This window comes from Bos grunniens, chromosome 16 (genome assembly GCF_055505025.1).
Source record: "Bos grunniens cultivar Pamir isolate PY7600 chromosome 16, Bosgru_T2T1.0, whole genome shotgun sequence".
NCBI lineage: Eukaryota > Metazoa > Chordata > Mammalia > Artiodactyla > Bovidae > Bos > Bos grunniens.
The window spans coordinates 58,009,731-58,037,631 of NC_141180.1; the positions used below are offsets into that span (position 1 = coordinate 58,009,731).

The 27,901-nt window shown below is 41.2% G+C and overlaps 1 long non-coding RNA gene across 1 annotated transcript; it reads right to left on the minus strand.

Moving 5' to 3' along the window:
• Positions 1-5,576: 5,576 nt before the first annotated feature.
• LOC147356899 (uncharacterized) lies at positions 5,577-27,698 on the minus strand. Its single transcript, XR_015142820.1, has 3 exons — positions 27,581-27,698; positions 25,649-25,724; positions 5,577-5,797 (listed from the first exon to the last, which is right to left on the minus strand). It is a non-coding gene; the product is annotated as an uncharacterized LOC147356899 (long non-coding RNA).
• Positions 27,699-27,901: the final 203 nt, after the last annotated feature.

A 27,901-nucleotide genomic window follows, 5' to 3' on the forward strand; every position in this document is an offset into this window, starting at 1 on the left:
AATTAGAATAATAGAAAACAGATATGAATACGAGTCTTTGCTTTGCCAACTTATCCTTGCCATCTGAATTGACCTTAGGAAGAAAATACAATTCTGCCTATGACAGTATTGGCTTATTCATTTGCTGAAAGAATTGAAACTTACTACAAGCATACAATTTGTGTTTGGGCGTTTACTACAAGCCACTCCTGTGTCTTTCTATTTCTTTTCCACTCTTATTTTTTAAAAAAGATATTCTGCTATCATTTTCCTTGTTTGTTATTGTTCCATAAGTGATGTCTTTATAAAATGGGTTAGAAAACACTCCAAGTACCTTTGCCTTGTTTTGCAGAGCTAGGAAGTGATTCTCAAAATCACAAAAGACAGAGCTTCCATCTCCCTTAGTGCTCAACATGGGCTGCATGTTGGAATCATCTGGGAAGTCTTTAAAAAAGACGCTTATCTCTGGGTTTCCAACCCCAAAAGTCTGACTTTATTAGTGTGGGTGTGGTGTGGGCACGAGTAGTTTTAAACATTCCCCAGGTGATTCTAATGTTCAGCAACATTTGAGAAACACTGATGGAGCGTATGTAGCTTTATGTAGTCTGGTGCTTCTTAAACTTTAATGTACATACAGCTCTCCTGGAGGGATTATTAAAACTCAGATCCCTGCTCTGCACTCATGGAGATTCTGATTCTTAGATCTGGGTGGGACTCAGAAATTTTCTTTTTGCACCAGATGCCATGCTTTTGGAGACGCTGCTGACACTCAGGCTTTGAGTGGCACCGGTATAGCCCCTCATCTCTCTCCCGCACACAGAGCAAGCAGAGACCAGGGAGGAAAATGAATTGTCAAATGTGTTTACCAGCATCTTTTAAAGGACAAAATCCTATAAGGGAACACATCAGAAATGTTACATTGTATTGGAGGAGGTGCCAAACCAGTAAACAAACTCCTGAAACCCTGTGGGATTGTTCTAATGTCTGAAATGTCATCACAAAGCTTAATTAATGTAGGAAGAAACTAGGAATGCACAAAAATAGAAAATCTGAGCACATGCACTCTACATTTTCCAAACACTTTAGAATCCAATGAGAATGAGAAGCAGAGGAAGAAAATAGGACAAGACTATGAGGGACCGTGGGGTCGCAAAGAGTCGGATACGACTGAACGACTGAATTGAACTTATGAGGGACATAAGAGGTAAATTTTTAGTATAAGAGCCTGTGTGAATTTTTCTGAGGTGTATTCACACTTGGATTCTGGATCTAGGAAGATTTCAGTTTGATTTTTGTTATGAGATTATTTATGACCTGATAGGGTGACCAACCATCAGTTTGTCCAGGACATGCCTGGTTTGAGCATTGAGTGTCATACATCCTGGAAAACCCATCCCTCTCTTGCACACAGGAGTGGTTGGTCAACCCTAAAATGAGCAAGTAATTTCATTCCTCTGTAGCTCATTCTTTTTACCTGTAAAATATGGATCTGAATACTTATTCCAAAGAGTTGTTGAGAGGATTAAAGCAATAAAGTATGAACTATCCAGCACTTACCTGGCTCACTGGAGAAACTGAAAAATCTTGGCTGCAAGTAATAACTTTTTCCTGTCTGTGAGACTTCAGAATGGGATGAAGAACTGATAATTGCTTTAGGAAGTATCTATCTTGGTCTGATGGACTATATGGTGATGACAAGGAATAATGGTTTTCTAGATTCAAGCACTAAGGAAAGATGGGAAAACAATGGAAACAGTGAGAGACTTTATTTTCTTGGGGTCCAAAATCACTGCAAATGGTGACTGCAGCTATGAAATTAAAATACATTTGGAAGGAAAGCTATGACCAACCTAGACAGCATATTAAGAAGCGAGACATTACTTTGCCGCCAAAGTCCATATAGTCAAAGCTATCGTTTTTAAAGTAGTCATTATGGATGTGAGAGTTGAACCATAAAGAAAGCTGAGCACGAAAGAATGGATGCTTTTGAACTGTGGTGTTGGAGAAGCCTTGAGAATCCCTTGGACTGCAAGAAGATCAAACCAGTCAGTCCTAAAGGAAATCAATCCTGAATATTCATTGAAAGGACTGATGCTGAAGCTGAAACTCCAATACTTTGGCCACCTGATGTGAAGAGCTGATTCAGAAAAGACCTTGATGCTGTCAAAGACTGAAGGCAGGAGGAGAAGGGGGTGACAGAGGATGAGATGGTTGGATGGCATCACTGATTCAATGGACATGAGTTTGAGCAGGGGATGGTGAAGGACAGGAAGGTCTGGCGTGCTGCAGTCCATGGGGTTGCAAAGAGTTGGACACAACTGAGGGGCTGAACAGCAAGACTCAAGGATACTTCTGAGCATTTGCTAGTTAATTCTTATAGTCTTCTAGACATGAATTTTAGGTCTTTTGCTTGAGATCATTCTGGTTCCTTTTATGTATGCACTTATCTGTTTTTCTCAGTTGTTGATCCACTTTTATACTTTGACTGATGCACTGGTGAGAGGTCTCCTGGGATCTATAGATCCCAAAGGATCAGTAACAACATGCTCTGAGTACATGCCAGTTGGGGATGTCCACAGTACTTCAGTGGACCCTGCAATGCCTTCTGCTGCTTCACCTTCAGTTGCTTCTCCTGTTGTTGGAACATTTTCATCAACCTCACTGTTTTCTGTTTCCTTTTCTACAAAATAAATAAAACATGCAAACTATGAAAAAAAAAGATATGCTACAAAAAATTTAAGTTTATAGGAGTTCTCTGATAGGACTATGTACAGTTGCCTATTTTAAGACAACCTGGTGGGAGAATTTGCAGATATGTGGAATCTAGAAAAACAGTACAGATGAACCTATTTGCAAAGCAGAGGAAGTGTTTTATTTTTTCTCATGCTGAAATGATTCAACATTTACATGTAGAGGATAAATGGAACCACAACTTTCTGCTCATAATTTGCACAGCTCCATTCTTTTACTGTTGACAGTTCTAGCAGATTTTTGGTGATAGTAAGTTTCCTGGCCACTCCCTTCCCTCTCTGTGAGAAGGGCATTCTAGGTGAGAAATGTGGTGAGAAAAGACAGGGAGATATGAGTGATAATTTCCAACATGTACTTATTATCATGCAATTTCACTCATCAAAACAATTTTGAGGACCTGTGGTGGAGGCTATAATGGGATTCTACCTGTATTTGATCCTGCCACCTCAAGTCAGCTGCTAATTAGACTGCGTATTTATCTTTTTCTAAGTGTCTATTGACACTGCAATGCCCACACACAAGAAGCCGATGCAAACAGCCTCTCTCAAGGCTCCTGTGCCTTCTGGTGGCTTTCCAGACCTCCCTCAAACAGTTTCCTTAATTATATCTTCCACCATCCCCAGCTGTACCATTGGAGCAGCTGCCACTAATCCTAAATAAATATTTCCTGTTCTCCTTAGAAACAATTAAACCCAGCCTTTACCAAACCTTTGGCATCAGAGACTCCCGCTGATGGTGGTGCAACAGTTGCTTTTTGTCCTTAGGAGCTGAGTAGAGACCTATTCCAGTCTATTCTTACTAAAGTCCGTTGTCTTAAAACAAATAGCCTCAGCTGACATGTTTAAACTTTTGATGGCACAGAGTGAAATCAGTCCTTTTAGCAAATTGCTGCAAGGAGCATTCGGTTCCCCCCACCCTGGCCCTCCCCTGGCAACACAGAAACAGATGGGCTTTGTGCCAACAGATGTGTGTCAGCTCTGGGGTGAGGCATGCTGATGGCCTCAGCTGGCTTCCAGGGGCTTGGAGCCAATGAGGCCATGCAAAGCCTTCTTCCAACCTCTTTCATTCTGGTAGACCCTGACGGCCCAAAGTTCTGGTTCTCAAACTTGACTTCACTCAGGAATCACATGGAATGGTTTTGAAACTATGCTGATGATTGGACCTGCTCCAAAAGATCTGACTTTTTTTAATTGGTCATAGAGGTGACCGTGGCCATTCAGATGCTTACAAAGTTTCCAGGGGATTATAAGGGCAACAGTGTGAGATCTACCAGCCAAAATGAACTCCCATCACCTGTCTCCCTCTTGTCTCTTTGTCTGGTTGTAGTGTTTTCCTGTTTGCTGTTCCCTGATTGTCAGCAAGACCGAGGTGGAAGAGACTGGGCCTCAGACCTTGGCTGTTGGCTTGGCTCTGCTTCTAACATCAGAATTGGCCTAGAAGGAAGAATATGGAAATCTACGTCCCACCCCTCTCAGCGTAAGCTCCACTTCCTTTCACTACTCAGACACCCGGTGCGTTTTGAGAACTTACCTATGAAGCATGTTTAGTTCAAAGGGCACTCCCAAGATGGCCAAGGAGGCAATGTTTCCCCAGCACCCGAGTGCAGCTGTCACTGTTTAAGCGGAAGCAGTTGCCAGGAAAGGGTACTGCTGGGTGGCAGCATCATTTCTACACATTTCTTACATTTCTAAGCCTTGGTGTGACCCATCCAGGCCTTTTCTCTGCAGTCTCGCAGTCCCTTCTGGAAGGCCTTATTGTTGTGCTCTGAAGTCAACTGTCAGGGGCACTTTGAAAGTGAAAGTGAAGTCGCTCAGTCGTGTCCGACTCTTTGCGACCCCATGGACTGTAGCCTACCAGGCTCCTCCATCCATGGGATTTTCCAGGCAAGAGTACTGGAGTGGGGTGCCATTTCCTTCTCCAGGGGATCTTCCCCACCCAGGGATTGAAACTGGGTTTCCCACATTGTAGGCAGACACTTTACTGTCTGAGCCACCAGGGAAGTCAACTGTCAGGGGTGCTTTACTCCCTGCCCCCCAATCAATATGGAGACAGTCAATCTAGGGAAGCGTGTAAATCCAGGCTGGGTGCAAGCACTGAGACACTGGTTTCCGGGAGTCCTGGGCAGCCTCTGTTCTACCACATCTCACAGGCCAACAGGCAGCCCTTGGAAAGTCCTCCCTAAGAGAGAGAGGGCCAGCGGTTGCAGAGTGGCAGTTCTCTCGGTGGCAGCTCATTCATCATTTTGACTTTGTTCCATTTACAATATGCACATTCAATTTCCATTTTAATTAAGAAGCTGAAAAGCACATGATGAGGCAGAAACCCAGCCCATGTGAGTTCTGGCTAAAATCTATGTGCCCTTAACAGCAACGGCAACTGGAGTATGTGGTTTTGCCTTTCTGCCCTGTGTGTGGAGTAAGGCAGTTGTTTTGGGAGTCACAGGTGGTAACTGTTGGATGTTGAGAGTTGTCCATCTCTCATGGAGTCTGAGCTATCAGTCAGTCAACAACATTTATTGAACTCCCACTTGCTGTGGAGCTGTGGAAAGCTTCAGAGTAAGTCAACAACACGTGCAGTCAGGTACAGCCTGATTCCCATGAGCGCGTGTGTGTAGGTGTGTGGGCGTGTGTTCTGCCTTAAACATATATGAGGTGATACTACAAGCCTCATGAATCCACTAATTCAGCTAACAGCTTTCGAGTCTCTACTAGTGCAAGTCACTTCGAGATTTGGAGGGAGAAACAGAAATGAACAAGACAGTCTTTATATCCACAGACTTTATATTATAGCAAAATGGGGGAAGGTTTGAAAAGGCAAGTCAAATTTAGCAAAAGCTTAGTACTTACCATGCCATGTTCTGGGCACTTTACATTCTTTAGTTCATTTAAATCTCACAGTAAGCCTTTGAACTGGATGTTTTCCATGCACCCCCTTCTTGAGCACTTGAGAGGTTTGAGGCTGAGAGGCTGAGCAACTTAATAGAGGTCACCAGCCTCAGAAGAGTTCCGGGGAAATGGGTCTGATCTCTCTTCTGTTAGTGCTTCAGCCCTGTGCTTCCTAGGGCATTCTAAGAGAGGCAGAGAAAAGAAGGGTGTGAAAAGGAGAGTGGCGCTGATTTTAATTGCAGGAAGTTTTTTGCTTTTTTTTTTAGACTTTTATAGTTTGATATCTTCTGTTTAGATTTATGATCCATTCCAAGTTAATTATTATGTATTGTGTGAGGAAAGGGTCAAGGTTACTTTTGCATGAAAGTGAAAGTCACTCAGTAGTGTCTGACTCTTTGTGACCCCATGGACTATACAGTTCACAGAATTCTCCAGGCCAGAATGCTGGAGTGGGTAGCCTTTCCCTTCTCCAGGGGATCTTCCCAACCCAGGGATCGAACCCAGGTCTCCTGCATTGTGGGCAGATTCTTTATCACCTGAGCTATAAGGGAAGCCCAAGAATCCTGGAGTGGGTAGCCTATCCCTTCTCCAGTGGATCTTCCTGACCAGGAATCGAACCAGGGTCTCCTGCATTGCAGGGGGATTCTTTACAAACTGAGCTATAAGGGAAGTCCTGTTGATTAGGTAACAATAGACAAGAGGAGTCTTACAAAGAACAGAGGAAAAGAAACGAATGCAGAATTTGAGGGAAAGAGAATAAGAAATGAGACAGATATGGCAAGCTGCAAGCTGGCTGGCAGCATCTGCCACCTGTGTGCTCTCCCATTGAAGTTCCTTAGCATCCCAAGTGGATTTCCCCCTTACCCAGTAAAACCCACTCTTAATCTTTAGATCAGTTTACCAAACACTCTAATGATAAGGCTGCTGGTGAAACCTCTTTCCTGAGTATCCAGGAGGAGTTTGGGGGGTGTGTTTTGGATACCTGCTCCTTTTCAAATCTTTGAAGACAGAACCTAGGAATTCCCCACCAGGGAGACCCCCCACCCTGCCTTCAGGAACTCACAAAAATACCCCAGGACAAAGAAAGACCCCTAGAATTTCTCAGGATGAATTCATTACTACCCACTACTGCCATGTTGGTAAATGTGGAACCCCTTCTCGGTGCATTCTTCAGCTTGGCTTGGAGTCATGTCTTTTCATGATCCTTGCACAAGTTGAAAATTAAAACTGTACTTTGACTGGCAGGTTCCATGTTTGGGCTTCCTAGGTGGTGCCACTGGTAAAGAATCGCCTGCCAGTTCAGGAGACACAAAAGATGCAGGTTCAATCCCAGGGTCAGGAAGATCCCCTGGAGTAGGATATGGCAATCAGCTCCAGTATTCTTGCCTGGAAAATTCCATGGACAGAGGAGCCTGGTGGGCCACAGTCCATGGGATCTCAAAGACTTGGATACAACTGAGCACACATGCACACATTTATCTTTACCCAAGAAGTGTAAATCCTCCAGCATCTCCCTTTCCTCTTTCTTAGAGCAAAGCCAAGGCCTTTGCAATGGCTGACTTGCTCTGCATGCTTTGCATCCCTTCCCTAATCCCTTGCAGCACCACACCATCACCTTTTTGACCTCAGTTTGTATTGTTTTGCTCTGCTCTCCAATCCAGAAACACTGGCCTCGTATCCATTCTGTGCATATGCCAGGCATGCTCCTGCTTCAGGGCCTTTGCACTAGCTTTTCCCTCTCCTGGAATGTTTCTACTCCAGACATCTATGTGACTCCTTTAGTCCACTTACCTTCCTTAGGGGGGGCCCTCCTTGATCACTTCATTTAAAATTGCGATGTCCCTTCCCTTACTCCCTTTTTGGGTTTTCATCTTCAGATATACTCATCACCTTCTAATAAACTAATAATCTAATATTTTTCCTTTCATTTTCCACTTAAACTCCACCAAAATGTAACTTCATGAGGGAAAATAATGAATGTCTTAATCACGGCTGGGAGTTCAATACAGTTCTAAACACACAGTGAATGTTCAATAATATTTTACAAATTCTTCAACTGACATTAAATATAGAACCAAGTCAGCCCAGTAGCAATGAGGATGCCTAGCATTCTGAGCTTGGCTCCTGACATTATCCTCCAATAAAAAGAGCCAGGGCTATTTGGAGAAATGGCTGATTCTCAGGCTGGGTAGGAAATGCAGCTGGATCTTCGTTTCATCACTGATAATTCAATCAACTGCAGATTTGCAATTAATTGACTACTCAGATGCAGAACCCTCCAATATGGAGGGCCAACTATGCTAATCATTTTCTATAAAGGACTTAAATATCTGCCGATTTTGGCATCCAAGGGGTTGGAGAGTCCTGGGCCAATATCCCATGGATACCTAGGGATGACTGTTTATAAGATGAGCCTGGAGCATCTTATAGTGCCAGAAAGTGAAGCAGTACTTAAAGCAACAACAAGAGTAACCAAAAAAAAAAAAAAAAACAAACCTCCTCAAACCCCCTACCTTGGTTGAAGGGACACTGAAAACATTTGGAACAATTGGAGCAACAAAATAAATAGAGTAGCATTGAATTACAACACAAAGGATAAAATAAATATACAGGAGTCCATATTGATACAAGTAATGATTGAAAAAGTAAATAGGAGGGAGAACTAAACCCCTGCAGAAAATCTCAAATCGTTTATATAGGTATTCTGCCCTCAAGAAGGAAGAACATGGCTCTCCACTCCTTAACTGTGGGCTTCACATAGTGATTTCCTTCCAAAGAGGACAGTATGGGGAGAGAAAGAGAAAAAGAAAAAGCATATAGTGGGAAAAACGGACTAAAAACCTGACAAGCACTACCTCCGCATGGTGTTCAAGGTTACCATCAACTGAGATACAGCATCATGATAGTGTGTGCCCTGTTCTGTGTGAAGAAAATGCCACCTGTCTCTCTAGTTTTCCTTTCCCAAATTCGTTTGTTGTTCAGTTGCTCAGTTGTGTCCAACTCTTTGTGACCCCATGGACTGCAGCATGCCAGGCTTCCCTGTCCTTCACCATCTCCCAAAGCTGGCTCAAACTTAGGTGCATTGAGTCAGTGATGCCATCCAACCATCTCATCCTCTGTAGTCCCCTTCTCCTCCTGCCTTCAGTTTTCCCAGCATCAGGGTCATTTCTACTGAGTCAGTTCTTCGAATCAGGTGGCCAAAGTATTGGAGCTTCAGCTTCAGCATCAGTCCTTCCAATGAACATTCAGGATTGATTTCCTTTAGGACTGGCTGGTTGGATCTCTGTTGCTACCCAAGGGACTCTCAAGAATCTTCTCCAGCACCATAGTTCCAAACCATCAAATCTTTGGCATTCAGCCTTCTTTATGGGCCAACTCTCACATCTGTACATGAGTATTGGAAAAACCATAGCTTTGACTATATGGACCTTTGTCAGCAAAATGATGTATCTGCTTTTTAATATGCTGTGTAGGTTTGTCATAGCTTTTCTTCCAAGGAGCACAACCTAATCATGAGGAAACATCGGACAAATCCTGACTGAGGGACAGTCTATAAAATACTTGACCAGTACTCTTTGAAACTGTCAAGGTCCTTAAAAATAAGGAAAGTCAGAGAAACTGTCACTGCCAAGAAGAGCCTAAGAAGATATGACAACTAAATGTAACGTGGTGTCCTGGATGAGATCCTGGAACAGAAAAAGACTTTAGGGAAAACTAAGGAAATGTGAATCAACAATGGACTTAGTTAATAACACTGTACTGACATTGGTCACAAATTACAACAAATGTACCATATATTGTATGACACCAGTAATAGGGGAAATTGGGTGTGGGAAGCATGGAAACTCTCTGTGCTGTCTTTTCAATTTTTCTGAAAATCTAAAACTGTTCTAAAAAAAATGAAGGCTATTAAAAAAAATAGAGCCAAGTTCAAATTAGTTAGGAAGCCAGAAAACCATTATTATATCTTGAATGTGTCAGTTCCAGTTGGAAATTTGCCAGCTTTCTGAGTACGATCACACTGACAGCTCTATTAATCTCCTGATACCAAACTCCTTTTAAATTTAGAAATGGTCATTTTTCCTCCCACCATCTTTTTTCCTTTCCTTTTGGTATTGTAGCCTTGAGGTACTCTTTAACAGCACACTGAGTTTCCAAAGACTGCAATAATTAATAATAATTCTGCATCTTATTTCTTAAACTTACTTTTAGTTACTTTCCTCCAATAATTTTTATTTTATCAATAATTTATTCTAATTTATTTTTTTTGTCTCTTGGGTGTAAAATTGGAGAGTGGTCTTAGTCTTTTGGAAGGGCAAGTTGCCTCTAATACAATCCACAATCTATACCTAACATGTTTGAAAAAAATTGTCTATAATCTCTCCCTAGGTGAAATTTGTTCTTTTAGAGAATAATAAGACAATGACGTGATGTTTTACATTTTTGCTACAATGCACATTTTCATCTGGAACAAAATTCGTCAATTGAAAAACCAGAATTGAATAAAAATTAATAATTAGTTTGTTATGTTTTAGATGCTGACCAAAGTCCCATCCAAAAAAAGCCTTTGGCTTTGGTTTCTCAACATGTGGCTGTGACTCAACTGTTCTCCTTTGATCTCCTACCCTTTAGTACTTTGTTTCTCTGGGAGAAAAAAAATGCGTAACAATATTGGCTTGCATGAGGTTGAGTCTCTTTTTAACCATCTATTTTAACTACACCTGTAAATGACAGCTTTGAGCTTGCTTGGCTTTTCCAGGGTGTGTAAACATTGTAAAATAAAAAATACTGAATTCAAGTGCAACACCCAGTGTGAACCCCATGCCCCCCACTCTTCAACTGTATAACCCTAGTCAGGAGATTGCACCGCTTCGAACCTTGATTCCTTCACTTGCAAAATGGCGACTGTGCTGTCTTTCTTGCCCACTTTTCATATTTGGATGGGAGGGTCAAATAAGGGATGCAAACATTTTGTGTAAACCACAAGGCACAAAATAATCTGAAGTAGAAATGTTTTTGGTGATGAATACCTTATTTTTTCTTACATTAAAAAAAATAACTTTTGGAGGATTTTTAGCTATGTTTAACTCATCTAGAACACTTCTATCTGCTATGCCCCAGCTTTTATTTCAGCTTCCCAATCACTGTTGGTCTTTCTCAAACCTCCACCTTGCTTATCCTTTCAGATTTTCTTCTCCCTGTTTATTTCCCTGCCCTCCTATTCTTTCCATTCTGCAGACACGGTAAGGACATTTCTTTCTGGGTTTAGATTTAATTTCACCTTTCTGAGCTCCAGCTTCCTTATTCATCAAATGGGGATGATAATAAAGCAATAAAACAACACTGGATTGTTTGGGGGATTAACTGAGATGATACATTGGAGGTGATAGTTTCGTAGGAAACTTACATAATAGGAACTCAGCAAGTATTTGTAGAATGAATACATTTCCTTCAGTGGATTTCCAGGTTCATTGTGCCCTCTGGGCAGCTTGTTGTCCTAGGTCTTATGGTGAACCTGGTTCTTTACCAACGAAAAAGAGCCCATGAACAGAGCCTACAGCTGTGAGGTGCCATGCTATGCCTGTGTGCTCTGTCATATCTGACTCTTTGTGACCACACAGAGGATTTTCCAGGTGAGAATATTGGAGCAGTTTCCATTTTCTCCTCCAGAGAATCTTCCTGACCTAGGGATTGAACTTGTGTCTCTTGCATTGGCAGGTGGATTCTTTACCACTGAGCGACCTGGGAAACTTAAGAAAGGAATAAGGAATGGTGAAGAAACATTTTCTGAGTGTGTGATACAAACCAAACACTAGACTCGGTCCTCCCAACCTGTTACTTTCAAGCCTGTCCTTGGCATCTAAGCCCTCAGTTCTATCTTGCCTGGATTGTGTCTTTGATTTTCTCATGCTTTACCTCTAACTCCTTACCTACAGGAATATGGGAGCAGGGTCTTTCAGGCTGTTGTGATGTTTTTCCCTGAAGCCTCTACTGAGGCAAAGCATAGAGCACTTATAAGGGTCTTGTAAACCCTTGAGGACACGGGGAGTATGCTCAGCCCATGCATGTAATTCAGCGCTCTGATTCTATGGAGTCCGTCTGTACTCTCTTGGGGCAATGGGATCTCAAAATGTTGATGCTTCCTTTTAAGAATCTATTCATGGTAGGGGAAATCTCTGGGGCTCCTAGGAAATTCTTCTGGAGGGACTCTTCAGTGTGGGCTCTTTTCACTAGTTCTGCCTTGTCTAGGGTGAGAGGAAGAACTCTTGTTCACTGAGCTCTTTAGAAGCCTCATATGTGAAGGTGGAAGCTTTACGCTCCATCTCACTATAGCTTGGTGACCCACGACTTTGGTCAATTCTTAGTCTCCAACATCTCTTCATATTGCCAAAGTTAATGGGCACCCATGTGACTATTTTTAGATTTTCCTGAGGTGGGGAGCCTCTGTGACATGCATCACTACCTGCATGGTATTTGTGTTACTTGTATGTTTAATTTATTTCTCTGGAAAACTCCATGCTTATCCAACCAGGAACAATAAATCTCTTCCCAAATGTCATAGCTTGGGTTAAGTTCAGGGCTATGAGACTCTAAGGACTGTGTTAGCTCCATCAGACTCTGTATTTGTTGCTTCTGTGCCATCCCAGCCAGGAGTGCAGTGCAACTTAAAAATGTACCCTGCCTTTCAATGTTGTCTTGGTTTTTCTGGCTACATCTTTGGTACTCTGGGAAGTGATAGGGAGCAATAAATAGCTCACGTCAACCTCTTGGGAAGTATTTGAATGGGCAAAGCATGAGGTAGTCTAACAAGGCTGATTTCAAAAAGGATGAGACCCAGAGATACCTGGAAAAGAGCTTTTAGAAGTATTTCTGAATTAGATTGCAAAGCTCACGATTCACTAAGCCAAAAATTATTTTTTCTTTAAACAGAGAGACTGTCAAACCATCCAATAGCCAAAAGGTGGCACTCCCCATCCACGATTCATTTCCTTCCAAAGTGAGCCCATCCCTATGTGTTCCTGTTCCTTCTATTAGTCGTTTCATAATAAAATGTTATACCTCCATCCTCTCCTGGTAGAACATAGCAATAAAACAGATCTTATTATTTGGGTTGATCTGTGTGTTGATATATGCCAGTCCTTGTCCCTCTGGGTGGACAATGCATAAACTGTTTGTATTTTCAGTAGACTTGGCTTATAGTTCTGTGTGTATCATAGACTATACCATATAACTGAGCACCTTTATTATAAAATCATCCCTGACCAGATCCAACATTTTAATTTGTCTCTAGAGTTTGCCTTTCTCAGTTTCATAAACCGTGAAAACACAGCTGGAGCAATTTACAGACTGTGGAAAAACTCTTGAGTATTTTTGCTGAAGTACTAATTCAAGGATCATGCTTTGTTATTTCCTGTTTCATTGTTGTTTCTAAAACTAGTTAACGGGCAATGGGCTGTTTCAAATTTGCCTGGCCCCACCATGCTGTCCATGCACCTTCTGTCAGGGCTCAGCATGAATTGGGTCCATGCATGAGAGCAAAATGGTACTGATGGGGGAATGAATTTGAGAACACATCACTGAGCCTGAAATCAGAGCAACAATCTGGAAAGATCTAGGTTAGTATTCTTGAGTTATATGAATGTGAGGCCTGAGGCTTTAAAAAAATCAGATCCCACTCAGTTATAACTTTCCACCAACCCCAAATATTTTTCAGATACAATTTCAGAATCGGCACTGGGCTGGTGTCACTACAGAGGAAGGGAAACTTTCACAGCTTCCTGACTTATGGATCATTAGCAGCAAAGACATAGAATGTGATGGAGAGCAGTGTGTCAGCTGAGGGGACAAGTATTAAGCAAGAAGATTAACTCCAGGAATGCCACAATAACCTAGATTTTGGAAATGTAGAAACTTCAGTCATTTTGAACACAGACACAAAATTGTATATAACTTAGAAGAGATTCTGAGCAGCATGGAAGATTGTTATCATAAAATCCAAGCACTGTAGGAATAAAACCTTTAAGAGTTTTAGGACCTGGAATAATGTAGGGTGGACTTCTCTGGTGGCTCAGCAGTTAAGAATCCACCTGCCAATGCAGGAGACACGAGTTTGATCCCTAGGGGATCCAGGGGAAGGTCCCCTGGAGAAGGAAATGACAACACACTTCAGTATTTTGCTTGGGAAATCCCAAGGACAGAGGAGCCTGGGAGGTCATGGTCCACGGGGTCACAAATAATCAGACATGACTTAGCGACTAAACAACACAGCAACAAAAGTACGAGGCAGGTGCTCAATAAATATTTATGAAATAGATGGATGATGAGTGGAGAGAGGCAGAACCCTGAGAGAGGCAGCCTCCTGGATTCAATGTTATGAAAGGATGAAAGGATGTTATGAACAGACCATCCAGCATAGGAGAAAATGGTCTTGTACTGCCCAAGAATCTCTAAAGTCATCACCACAATAGCATGATTCAACGATGGAGGCTTTCCATGTAAACTTCACTTGTTGACAAAACATGGAATTACATTTAGAATGTCCTATTCCTTAAGATGTACGTGCTAAGAATGGTTAAGATTCAAAACAACTTATGCTGTTAAAAGGACAAAGCCTGAATTATTTACTTTGAACATTTACTACTAGTCAAGAACTGAACTTGATTCTAGAATATAGTGGTAAACAAGTTATCTGAAATGTTCACTTAGATCACATATTTTGAACTTTTATGGTGTCCAAAAAAGAGACATTAATACATTTTATTGTATATATATAAAGAACAAGTGCTTTTGAGCAGAACTGATCCAGAAGACTTATAGCTCTAGTTCAAGTCCTCTGTAAAGCAGAGATCAGAAGAAAATAATCAGTGCTACATTGGTTGATTTTAATTTTTAAAAAATATAGTTGGTTTATAGCATTGTGTTAGTTTTAGGTATACAGTAAAGTGATTCAGTTAAACATATATACATATATCTTTTTAAAATTCTTTCCCACTATAGATTATTACAAAATATTGAATATCGTTCCTTGTGCTGTACAGTAGAATCTTGTTGCTTATCTGTTTTAGACATAGTAGTTTGTATCTGTTAATCCCAAACTCCTAATTTATTGCTGCACCCCATCACTGCTGCCTCTTTGTTAACCATATGATTATTTTCTATGTCTGAGAGTTAATTTCTACTTTATAAACAAGTTCATTTGTATCATTTTTTTAGACTTCACAAATAAGTAATATCATATTGTAATTATCTGCTTCTTTCTGACTTACTTCACTTAATATGATAATCTCTAGGTCCACCTATGTTTGGAGAAGGCAATGGCACCCCACTCCAGTCCTCCTGCCTGGAAAATCCCATGGATGGAGGAGCCTGGTAGGCTGCAGTCCATGGGGTCGCTAAGAGTCGGACACGACTGAATTGACTTAACAGCAGCAGCAGCAGCCACCTATGTTGCTGCAAATGGCATTATTTCATTCTTTTTTATGAGTAATATTCCATTGTGTGTGTATATATACACACCACAGCTTCTTTTTCTGTTCCTCTGTCAAGAGACACTTAGATTACTTCCATGTCATGACTATTTTAAATAGTGCTTCAAGTTTGATCTATTATGTGGATTTTTCCTATATTGACAGCACTTTTTAGGACTTTCTTAGTGGGTGTGTTACCCACTAAGACAACACAATGAAATTAGGCAAATTACTAAGAAGCCATGCCCGTCATCTCTCTTACAGCATAGAAGAATTGTGTTGTAGAAACTATCTGGTTTTCACTTAGTTTGTGGTGCCACCAGATACTGTGGCCTCTGATGCTTTCAAGGTGGTGGTAGAAAATCGCATGCTACCCGATGTGTAGAGGATGAAGTGCCATTGACTGAAGTAAAGAAACGAGGTGCCTTTAGTTCTCCTAACCCAAAATATTTCCTCACCAAGATCTAGGAAATGTTTCTGGAAAGGTTCATCTGGTTAGGTTGGAACCAGAGTTTAGTAGTTTGTTTGAAATATGTGAGAACAAGATAATCAAATCGTGTTCTCATTTTATTCTTCAGGAAGTGCTCAGCCACCAATTTCCCCAGTCATTTGAGCAAGACTCTTCCCACATTTGTAGTGTTCTTTGTTGTTATATTCCCATTGACTTTTAGAGGTAAAATTAAATTGTAGCTCAAAGAATTTGCATGTTCAGCTTCAGGCCACACAGAATCATAGACCAAGCCTGGGATAATGTGTGTCTTAGATCTTTCATAGCGAATGCACAGCTCTTCTGCAAAATCTACACAGTTGCTAATGCTAATTTCACATTTTCCAAACTGGAAGATGCCCTTTGGTGCACTGGGTTGGGTTTTTAACTGTAGATTTTTTTTTTTTTTTTTTTGTCTTTATAGTCTGATGTTTTCAGAGTGTACTTTAAGTGGAAAAAACTTGTTGGGTTTCTCCAACAACAACTCATTCTAGTGTTGTATAAATGAAAGAGCCCATTGCTTTTCTGATTTTTCACTTTCTAATCAGTTTTCATGCTGATTCGAAGATCTAACCTAATCTCAGGACAACTCTTATAGATAAGGAATTAGCTGTTCCTGTATTGCAGCGCAAGGTCATGCCTCATTTCTAGCAGTTCCAACTCAGTGAGATTCAAAAAAGAAATGGCCCCATTCATGCCACCAAACTAAACTCATGAGTACAACTCATTTTCTCTCTACAAAGGTTTTTTTTTTCCCCCCTTATTGACTACGCTCAGTTCAGTTCAGTTCAGTTGCTCAGTCATGTCCGACTCTTTGAGACCCCATGGACTGCAGCATGCCAGGCCTCTCTGTCAATCACCCACTCCTGGAGTTTACTCAAACTCATGTCCATTAGTTGGTGATGCCATTCAACCATCTCATCCTCTGTCATCCCCTTCTCTCACCCTCAATCTTTCCCAGCATCAGGGTCTTTTCAAATGAGTCAGTTCTTCGAATCAGGTGGCCAAAGTACTGGAGTTTCAGCTTCAACATCAGTCCTTCCAATGAATACTCAGGACTGATCTCCTTTAGGATGGACCGGTTGGATCTCCTTACAGTCCAAGAGACTCTCAAAAGTCTTCTCCAACACCACAGTTCAAAACCATCAATTCTTTGGTGCTCAGTTTTCTTTATAGTCCAATTGACTACGCTAGGTTTAGTCAAACACAAAGGTCATTCTGACTTCTATTTTGAATGTACATTCAGTTCAGTTCAGTTCAGTCGCTCAGTTGTGTCCGACTCTTTGTGACCCCATGAATTGCAGCACGCCAGGCTTCCCTGTCCATCACCAACTCCCGGAGTTCACTCAAACTCATGTCCATCAAGTTGGTGATGCCATCCAGCCATCTCATCCTCTGTCGTCCCCTTCTCCTCCTGCTCCCAATCTCTCCCAGCATCAGAGTCTTTTCCAATGAGTCAACTCTTGGCATGAGGTGGCCAAAGTACTGGAGTTTCAGCTTTAGCATCATTCCTTATTCCTCCCCAAAGATGAATGAAATGCCAAACCTAAGACAATCCTAAGCCAAACTTGGTTAAAATAAGTCTACTAAAATTTTCACATATTGATTTGAAAACCTAAATAGAAAATTATTCCTGGATTACTTATTCTGTTGGTTGGATTTTATTGGTGGGATAATTAACAGGGCTTCCCTGGTGGTTCAGATGAGAAAGAGTCTGGCTGCAAGTCTCTTGCAGAAGACTTGCAGGTTCGATACCTGGGTCAAGAAGATCCCCTGGAGAAGGAAATGGCAACCCACTCCAGTATTCTTACCTGGGAAATCCCATGGACAGAAGAGTCTGGTGGGCTACACCCCATGGAGTCACAAAGAGTTGGACATGGCTGAGCAACTAACTGGAGAAGGCAATGGCACCCCACTCCAGTACTCTTGCCTGGAAAATCCCATGGATGGAGGAGCCTGGAAGGTTGCAGTCCATGGGGTCGATGAGGGTCGGACACAGCTGAGGGACTTCACTTTCACTTTTCACTTTCATGCACTGGAGAAGGAAATGGCAACCCACTCCAGTGTTCTTGCCTAGAGAATTCCAGGGGCGGCGGAGCCTGGTGGGCTGCCGTCTATGGGGTCGCACAGAGTTGGACACAACTCAAGCAACTTAGCAGCAGCAGCAGCAGAGCAACTAACACACATATGTATTTTTTCAAACCACTAGTCTGCCCACACTGTCCGGATTGTTTTTAAAACTATTGGAAATTTCCATCCAGGTTGCATTTTCTTTGTTTGCTTCCATCAACATTTCTTTGCCCAAAGAGTTTCTTTTGTGGTTCAATTTTCCCATCTTTTTAATATAGAGGGCTGATCCAGCTATAATTGTGCATGGTTATATACTGACAACCCACATAAACAAACATCAACAAACACAGCCCTTTGATAGGGTGATGTCATCACAATTGGAGTTTAAAAAGCAAATACAAGTGGGTAACTTGGACACCTGTGTCAGCTCTCCTTAGTCCTTCCTCCTATCGCCCTTGATGATGAAAGAATTATCTTTACTGAAGGTGGAACGCTCTGTTGACACCAGCTCCCCAAGTCCCAACCCTGGAAGATCAATTTCACGTCAGCTTGTTTAGATTGATAGTGAGGCCACCTGGGCCTCAGCTGTCAGGAAACCCAGTGCTTTGCTTAAACAGCAGGCAGCTATCAAAATAGGGGAGAGAGAGAGGCTATCAGGCTTAATACTGGCACACATTAGAGTCTAGAGGACTCTCGCAGGTCAGCTAATGTTGCCATTACCATTTGTCAGGTGTACAATCACCTGGAGAATAAGGATAATGGGGCCTTTGTAGGATTTTGAATCAACACCCCAAACAATTCAACCACTGTTCACAGGTTAGAGCTGTAATTCACTGACCCTTCTTCCCTCTCTTCTCAAATAAACCCCTACTCTTCCCACCTCCCAGGAACAATACATCAATTGGTACGTTCACTATTCCCCAATATGACAGCTGGTTAAGTGACACCGTGAGATTCCCTTCCTAAGAGCTGCTGTATAGAAACAGCTGTTGGGGTGATTTTTCGTGTTGTTCAACCTTGTTTCCAGCATCAGAGGATTTAGAATTTGTGCCTTCTTGGAGAGAATTTCTCTTTTGTTTTAAATGCATTTAATAGAAAAACTGAATGCTATTCATGGTTTAAAAAAAAATAGCGAGGGGAATCATTTGCTCTCAAGGTTTATAAAATAGTCTTTTTCTTCACTTTCATTTCAGCACTAAAAATTGTATGAGTGGAACTTTCCTGGTGGTCTGGTGGTGTAGACTCTGAGCTTCAATGCAGGGGCTGTGGATTTGATCCTGGGATGTGAGAACTAAGATCTCACATGCCATGTGGTGTGGCCAAATTAAAGCAAAGCAAAACAAAACAATCACATGTACGTCCGTGATGAAATGCACAGAGAGCAAATTCAGGGTCACTGTGACATGTTACCTGGGCTGATCTCCACTGTGGGCTTGCCCAGTGTGCTCAGTTTGGTGGCATTTATTCATTCCATTCCACCTCCCACCCTGGCTCCATCTTCCCTTTCCTTGCGCTTCTCACAAGTCCTTTTCCTCCTTTTAAAACCATGAAGCCAGTTCTAGAACTCCCCTGAAAGAATTTGTTTTCCTGTTAACTCTGGGAAGAAAATGGAAAAAAAAAAAAAAACGCAAAAAACTAAAATAGTAATATCAAATAAAGAAGTGAAAATCTACCTTCTTGCTCACTGTAGCCAAGTCTCTCAAATGGGAAGTCCAGTGATGTGATTATAGATTTCCAAAGCTAAAAGATCGGAACTAACATCGGGATGACAAATGGACGGTAGACACCAAATTACGTCCTTCAGTTATTCTGTATTGTGGCCCAGGAAGAATTTTCCAGAGCCCTCAAACACTTGTTTGGAAAAGACATGTAATATGGTTGAAGTTTTTCCAACACCAAGAACAGATGACTTCTTGGCAGGGCTGCATTTCCAGAATGCTTAGTTTTGCCTCCTTCTGGGCTGACGCTCCTGTCTTTTGCAGAGGAGACTGGTTCATTCAAGAGAGGAAAACATGATGTAGGTTTTCAACAATGCTACTTCCCTGGCCTTTCATTAGTGCTTAGAACATTTATAGAGAGAAGGTTGATTGAAGTCTTTTCTTACACATTTTGACATCATTTACCAACAACTAGTATCTTAAGAAGGTACCTCATTGACTTCAACTCACATCCTGGCAGAGAGTATATGTGTCTAAGAGAAGAGAGAAAACTTGGAGGGGCTGGATCTCAAAGGATGTGTTGTGTATATGTGTGGCTTTTGTCTAAGTCCAGCACTGTTTTGGTTCAAAGACAAATATTCCTAGTGAAATAAAGATTTTTGTGATCGTAATTATTACATCATGGAACGATACTTTGGACTCATTTCTGGGAGGCTCAAAGCAATGTATCTTGGGATTTCCCTGGTGGTCGTGTAGCTAAAACACCATGCTCCTAATACAGGAGGCTTGGGTTTGATCCCTGGTTGGGAAACTAGATCTCACATGCTGTAACTAAGAGTTTGCATGCTGCAACCAAAAAACATCCTGCATGCTACAGCTAAGACCCAGCACAGCTAAATAAATAAATATATATTTTTAAAAGCAATGTATTCCACTGGAGAACACTTCACCACACACATTTAACAGTAGTTTCCAGCAGCAAATTATTATTTTTTCTTTTTTTCACAAAGGAATTGGCCAGTATAGCCAATTAGGTCTCTCAATGCAGTCACTGGTGGCTCAGGCAGTAAAGAATCTGCCTGCAATGCAGGTGACCTGGGTTTGATTCCTGGGTCAGGAAGATCCCCTGTAGAAGGAAATGGAAACCTGCTTCAGTATTCCTGCCTGGAGAACTTGGGCAGAGGAACCTGGCGGGCTACAGTCCATGGGGTCTCAAAGAGTCAGACAAGACTGAGTGACTAACACTTTCACCTTCAATGCAGTCATATTGTGTAATGTGCAAATTATCAACCTGGTGCTGAACCCAGGAACAAAGCAGGTAAGAAACCCAGTCTTCAATATACCCACACGGTCACTTCATGGACACATCTGCTGAATGCAAATCGTATTTATTTAACAATGGGAAAAATGACTCATAAATTAGAAATCTAATTTTTGTTTTGTTTTATAGTAAGCCCTAGTTCTAGGGTATGGGATGTGTGGAATTCGTTTTGCTTTTTCAAGTATTAGTTGCTGCATGAGAAAGAGGACAAAAAATAGAGCACTTCTTTGGATACTTGCTCACCATGCACATATGAGTAGCCAGAAGGGCAAGAGATAGGGAGATGGAGAGGGGAAGACTGCGGAATGGGTGGGGAAGGAGGGGGAGGGAAAGACTGGTTCCTTATTCAGCTCCTTGGGAGTCCCTTGGTGGTTAATTTGTTGTGAGGAGCCAGAAAACAAATCCATTCTAAACTTTTTCTTCCTGGCAGATTTTTGAAAGCTGAGGTTTCTCTGTTGACTGTGCATGTCCTTTTATCATGTGCTTGGTTTTTCAACATCAAGCCATTGCACCAAGATGAGAACAGTTACTTTCAATTAATAAACTGTCTTGCAATCACCCTTTGTTCATAACCACGTGAAGGCTTCTGTATGTGCAGATGAGAGCTTACCCATTCAACATCTCTCTCCATTAGCGGTCTCCACTTCTCACTGTATTTTCCATTCTGCCTTCTCCCCTGACACTAAGGGTTTGCCTGCTTACTGCCAGCTCTGCAGAGAGGCAGCCGCACACACGCTATAGTTCATGCTCACTTATAAACTGAGAATAAAGATCTTTATTTCCAATGCCCTGTGAAGATTGTCAACTTTTGTCTGTAAATCAGGTGACTTATTTTTCCTAGTCTTAAGGGCTGTCCCTTGTATAAAATAGAATTAAGCCTCAAAAAGGATTCATTGATTTCAGTGCAATGAGTGGTTATTTTGAAAACAGTTGGTCCTCTGCTAATCCTCTTGGTCCATGTCAATCTGTGTTTGGAAGCTTCTGGACTGTCTGGACAGAAAATGAATTGTAAGTTCCTTGAGGGCAGCATTGGATCTTGCTCATTTTTGTATTTCCCATGATCGCAAACATTCAGAAACATGCTAGGGTATACAGGTATGGTGTGAATAAAGAGATAACATAGGGAACCATGTTTAAGCTGGGTGCCACCACCGACAGAGAACGTGTATGCTCCGCTTTCCTTTGTCAACTTCCTCTGACTCCTTTCCATTCATCAAACCCAACAAGTTTCTTTCTTTTCTACTATCCTGGGGAAAATGGTTAAGAACTAAACTAATAGAAAACACACATAGAAGTCAACCTGGATGCTTACTGAAAGCAAGACTCAGACTCTTAAGAAGCTCTGCCAATGACTTAACTGGTTTGCTAAGTTAAATATTAAATAATCCTCTGGGTTGTCCAAAGGTCCTTCTGCTTAAATGGGAGGAGACAGACATTTTCTCCAGCACAACTTAACTGACAAAATTCCCAACAGAAACAATTTTTGATTATTATAAAAAGTCCAACAAATATAGAAATGTATAAATATATAGGCAAAAATTACCCATGCGCCAGCCATACATGAATCACCTCCGTGCTGCGTCTCATTCCAGGATTATTCCGCAAATAAACAGGGCTATCTAACTATCCATCCTTTGTCAACATCTGTCTCTATCTAGAATACTATGCATATGTTTTTTTATTTTATTTTATTTTATTTTTAAACTTTACAATATTGTATTAGTTTTGCCAAATATCGAAATGAATCCGCCACAGGTATACCTGTGTTCCCCATCCTGAACCCTCCTCCCTCCTCCCTCCCCATACCATCCCTCTGGGTCATCCCAGTGCACCAGCCCCAAGCATCCAGCATCGTGCATCGAACCTGGACTGGCGACTCGTTTCATACATGATATTATACATGTTTCAATGCCATTCTCCCAAATCTCCCCACCCTCTCCCTCTCCCACAGAGTCCATAAGACTGATCTATACATCAGTGTCTCTTTTGCTGTCTTGTACACAGTATGCATATGTTTTTTTACTTCATTTTTCCCTCTTAAACATTATATACATTTGCCTCACCATTTTAATAGGTTTCTAAGTAGTTGAGTAAATGAACATGTGTAATTAACTTAACCAATCCCCTATTGTGGATACCTGGATGGTTTCCAATACTAACACTCTTTTAATACTTGTTTCAAACATTGAAAGTGACATTGGTTTTTCAAGTTGCAAATGGTAGTTCATAAATTTTGCAGTAAATATAACACAAAATGAAAGTGTAAAAAGTAAAACTGAACATCTCAGGGTCACCCTACATGGTTGGGAGGGTTGTGCACTGCACAAGGGCACCACAGCTAATAGAAGTCCAATCATATTGCAGACAGTGAAGGGTTTTCTATTTATTACAACAATTTTCTATCAGATGGCTATATATTATAAGAATATCCTGGCAGATGGAAATAAAGCATCTTGAGTAAAGGGCATCTTTCTCCAATGGACAGCATCTCTGGTTTTCCCCAAACTCATGTCTCCCTCTTACATTGCTCAATCAGTACTATCTTGTGAAAATTTTCGCAATTGATATAGTTCTGTCATTCTTTATAATGGGTGATTAATATCTCTTATCGTGGAGAAGGCAATGGCACCCCACTCCAGTACTCTTGCCTGGAGAATCCCATGGATGGAGGAGCCTGGTAGGCTGCAGTCCATGCTAAAGGTCGGACATGACTGAGCGACTTCACTTTCACTTTTCCCTTTCATGCATTGGAGAAGGAAATGGCAACCCACTCCAGCGTTCTTGCCTGGAGAATCCCAGGGACGGGGGACCCTGGTGGGCTGCAGTCTATGGCGTCACACAGAGTCGGACATGACTGAAGTGACTTAGTAGTAATATCTCTTATACAACTTAGATGATACAGTTGAAAGGCATAATGGGCTAGAGTAGCTCCTGATAATTGATATTTCAAACAACCACATATATGAAATCATCAGAATTTTAATTTTTGCCATACAAGTTGGTTGGCTATTTCTGTACTTGATTCCTATTCCTAACAGAAAGAGATATTGTGGCTTCCTAAAATACTTTTTAAACCCTCCAAGAAAGACTAAATTGTATTTAAGATTGTTGTAATATTGAGTACTCTTTCCATGTTCTTTGAAACATTCATTTATTGGTTATATGTGATGCTTCTTTATCATAGTCAATTAAACACCATCTTCATACAGGGCTTTACAGCTTCCAGAACAATTTCCCATAATTTTGGTATTTGATCTTTGAAACTGAGATATTGTGAAGCAGGAGGTGTTAGTCTCTCAATTTTCCTGTCGAGGAAGTAGTGGCTTAGGAAGGGCAGATGTCTTGCTCAAGACCCTGAGGTCTTAAAGATTTAAAGTCAGGGTGGGTACTCAGTTAATGGTCTGTACAAGGCCCCATTGCTCTCGAAAGTAAGATTAATTAGAATCCACCACTTTTTGCTCGCTACAGTTAAAGTTTTTTGCCCTGCTTCGGGTACCATATAACATATCAGTACAGCTTTGGGGTCAGTGTTCTTTCCTTTGTAAGAATGGTCCCTTTGTTGCGCATTTCCCTGGATACATTTTTCACTTTCTTCCGCCAGTTTTCTCAGATGCTGTAGGAACACCTTTGTTCCCACTTTTCACCCCAGGCAACAAATCTCCTTCCCTAACACACACACACACACACACACACACACACACACACACACACACGGAAAGGCTAAATGAGTCTACCTATGACATTAGCTATCAAAATGCAACCTAGTGGCAAGATAGACTCTTGTTAGCATTCATCAAAAATGTACCTTGCTTCTTCAGATCTTTCCATTGTGTATCTTTTGTTTAGATCAAGTTTATAGTTACAGTGCTCCATAGCTATGAGCACGCTACAGTTTAAAGAAAATAAAATTTTCTTCGCTAACATTTAAAATTAATTCCCTATTGTTGGATTGGGTGGACACATCTTTATTAAAGAAGCTACAGGATTTCTGTTTCCTGGGGTAAGAAGGGGGAATGCATAGAATCAAACCATTTCTTTAAGATGGTTTTTTCAGGTCACGTTATTTTGCACACATCTCAAAGATAACACTACCACCAAACAGCAAAGCATTCCTCCTTTTACATGAAATAATGAACAGCTGGATTGCTTTGTCAGGAGCTGGTAGGTTAAGTAACAGCGCTTATTTACGTTTTAGCATGACAAGCAAAAAAACTAATTAACTGGTGAGACCATATGCAGTGGACCATGGCAGTCTGCGAGGATTAATGAATTAATTAGTCATTTCCATCCATTACAGTTTTATTCTTTTCCTTGGAAACGCGTGGACTATTTATTTCAGTCTTTAAAATTTCCAGAGCAGGGGTGTTCATTCAGCTTTCTGAATGGTTGAATAGAACAATAAGATTGTGTAACCACTGGGACCAGTCTGTGCCTCCGACAAGGGGATAATGTAGCTATAGAAAGCTCTTTTCATCTTTTAGCAAGGGCCCATTATTCCTATGTATCTCTCTTCTATGCTTTATGAAAAGGTTTGTACAGTAAATAATGACTGACTATGTAGTAGTTCTTTCTTCTTTTGCCAAGCTCTTTTTAGCTTTGGCAGCAATTTTGTTTTCCCTGTCATCATCTAATGTCTATTTATTTTACATTGCTACAAAGCCAGTGAAATTCCCTTATAAATCCCAGGTCATGAAGATGAAGCAGCAACCCGATTCCTTTTATTAAATGTCTCCAGTGTCCTCTGCTTTTTCTAATTAGGTTCAAAGTGGTCAGTGGCTTGAAAAGACTCTGGGCAGGAATCGAATCTGTTTGAACAATGCATTCCTAGAGGCCGTGCATATTAGATGTTTGGATTTAATTAGAAGACAGGTATCAAAAGTCAGATACTCTCTGGAGGCACTGGGGTCATCATCACGAGGTCCTCTTCCTACCCAGGCTATTCGACCAAATTCTCCCCCTCCCTCCTGTCGCCCCTCCCACACACGCATACAATAGGCATTAGGTATTCAGAGCCTGGGGCTGTTACTCACCACTGGTTTTCCAGAACTGAAGTTTTCTTCTGTCAGCACTGCCACAGCATGAAGGTGAGAACAAGAAACTCTGAAACTGAAGGGGAAAGATAAAAGGAAAAGTGCGCAGAAGAAAAGAGAGGCTCTTTAACTGCTCTGTCAACCCAATTTTTCTCCCTGCTCAGCCGCAGGCGTGTTCTGAAGATGGATGGGCATAGGTACAGCTGGTACCAGAGAACAGCTGTGATTTCCATCTGGGTACCATTTAGTAGCAGATAGATTTTTTCAGGCCAAAGTCTTCTCCAATTGTTGCGGTTAGAGAGGGAAAGTGAGAGGCCCGTTGTGTTTTCTTCCACTTCAGATGCTCTTGTTCCAAACCCTTGCCTCTCCCTGTGTTGGCACGTTATCAAAGAGAGAGGAATTATGATTGTGGGTGAATGGGTGGGGGAGTTAGCTGATGAGAGCTGGTGGAGCTCAGACACAAAGCATCTCATGGAACACATTAAATATTAGATCTATCCAACACATACTTCTCATAGTGTCTGTCATTACCTTCCTTCCAAACTATGGGGCCATCAGGCAAGATGGTGCTCCTCTGAGGAGTGATGTCAACGTTTATGTCTGCACAGCTAAAACAACGGGTTGAAATGTGAAAAATTCAATATGTTGACGACAGCTCTTGTTCAGTTGTGCTGGGAAACCAGTTTGAATCATTACTTTTTGCCTCTAGGATAGAACTGACCTGAGATGCCAGGGAAACCACCTCAGCCAATAGAATTCTTCCAGAAGAAATAATTTTTTTAAAAATCTGCATATCTGAAAAGGTTTTCTGAAGTGGATTATTTGATAAAAATGTCTTCAAAATCCAGTTTGCTAATATATTTTTTTAATTGGAGGATAATTGCTTTACCATGTTGTGTTGGCTTCTGCCATACAACAAAGTGATAACCATATATATCAGCCCTATATACATATATGCTGCTAAGTCGCTTCAGTTGTGTCTGACTCTGTGCGGCACCACAGATGGCAGCCCACCAGGCTCTGCCACCCCTGGGATTCTCCAGGCAAGAACACTGGAGTTGGTTGCCATTTCTTTCTCCAGTGCATGAAAGTGAAAAGTGAAAGTGAAGTCGCTCAGTCGTGTCCGACTCTTCGCGACCCCATGGACTGCAGCCTACCAGGCTCCTCCGTCCATGGGATTTTCCAGGCAAGAGTATTGGAGTGGGGTGCCATTGCCTTCTCCATATATATACACATATATATGTATATGTATGTGTGTATATATATATATATATATATATCCCCTCCTTCTTGAGCCTCCCTCCAGCCCCTCCTCTTTGCTAATATTTTAAAAATTGAACATTGATGTTGTTCAACTAGCTGTATCAGTGCGGCACGGACACTAATTGAATTACATTATTATTTTGAATACTCTGTTCTGTATATTCTGTTGTTCTCAACTCTTCCACTCGTGTCAGGGGCATCTACAAGAATCAAACTAGAGGCTGTTTTAATGCTTTTAGAAGATTTGGGGGGCTGAAAGCTGGTGATTTTTCATGGCATGAGTGCTTCTTTTCAAGGAGGCGGCACCTATAGCATGCTCCTGGGTCCCAGTTCTTTTATATTATTCAGATTTGAGACCAGAGATGTTTCATAAGCACTCACAAGGATTAGCAAACGTGACCCAGGGAGAGATTGCAATATCTTTTCTGGCAAACCAAGATTCTTTTTTTCTTGCCAACGCGGATGTCTTCCAAGGTTGGCCCCAGCTCTTTAGCTCTCCTAATGTACTCAAGGTCAATGTTTCTCTCCCTGAGGAGAAACCATTGCTGAGAGGCATGGTCAAAGTTGATTTTATTTTGTGTTTTAGTTTATTGCCCTTTTAGCTTCCAAAGCCCAGAGTAAGTTTAAAAACATGTTGCTAAATATGATGAAAGCATACTTGATTCTCACCTTGGGTTTCAAAGGACGAATTCAATGGATGGGATGAGGTGTGTGAGGCCCATACATATGGATCATCTGGAGCACTACTGCCCAATGGAAATAAATAAAAAAATAAAAAAAAATAAAATGTCATTTTACATTGTTTTTAGTAGCCATGCTAAAGCAGTAAAAAGAAACTTGTATAATTAATTTTAATAATTTATTTAACTTAATATACTAAAAATAATAGCATTTGGACAAGTCATTACCATAAAAATTATTGATGAGATATTTTATCTTCTTTTCTCAATGTTCTAAATCTTCAAAATCTAGTGTATTTTACATTTACAG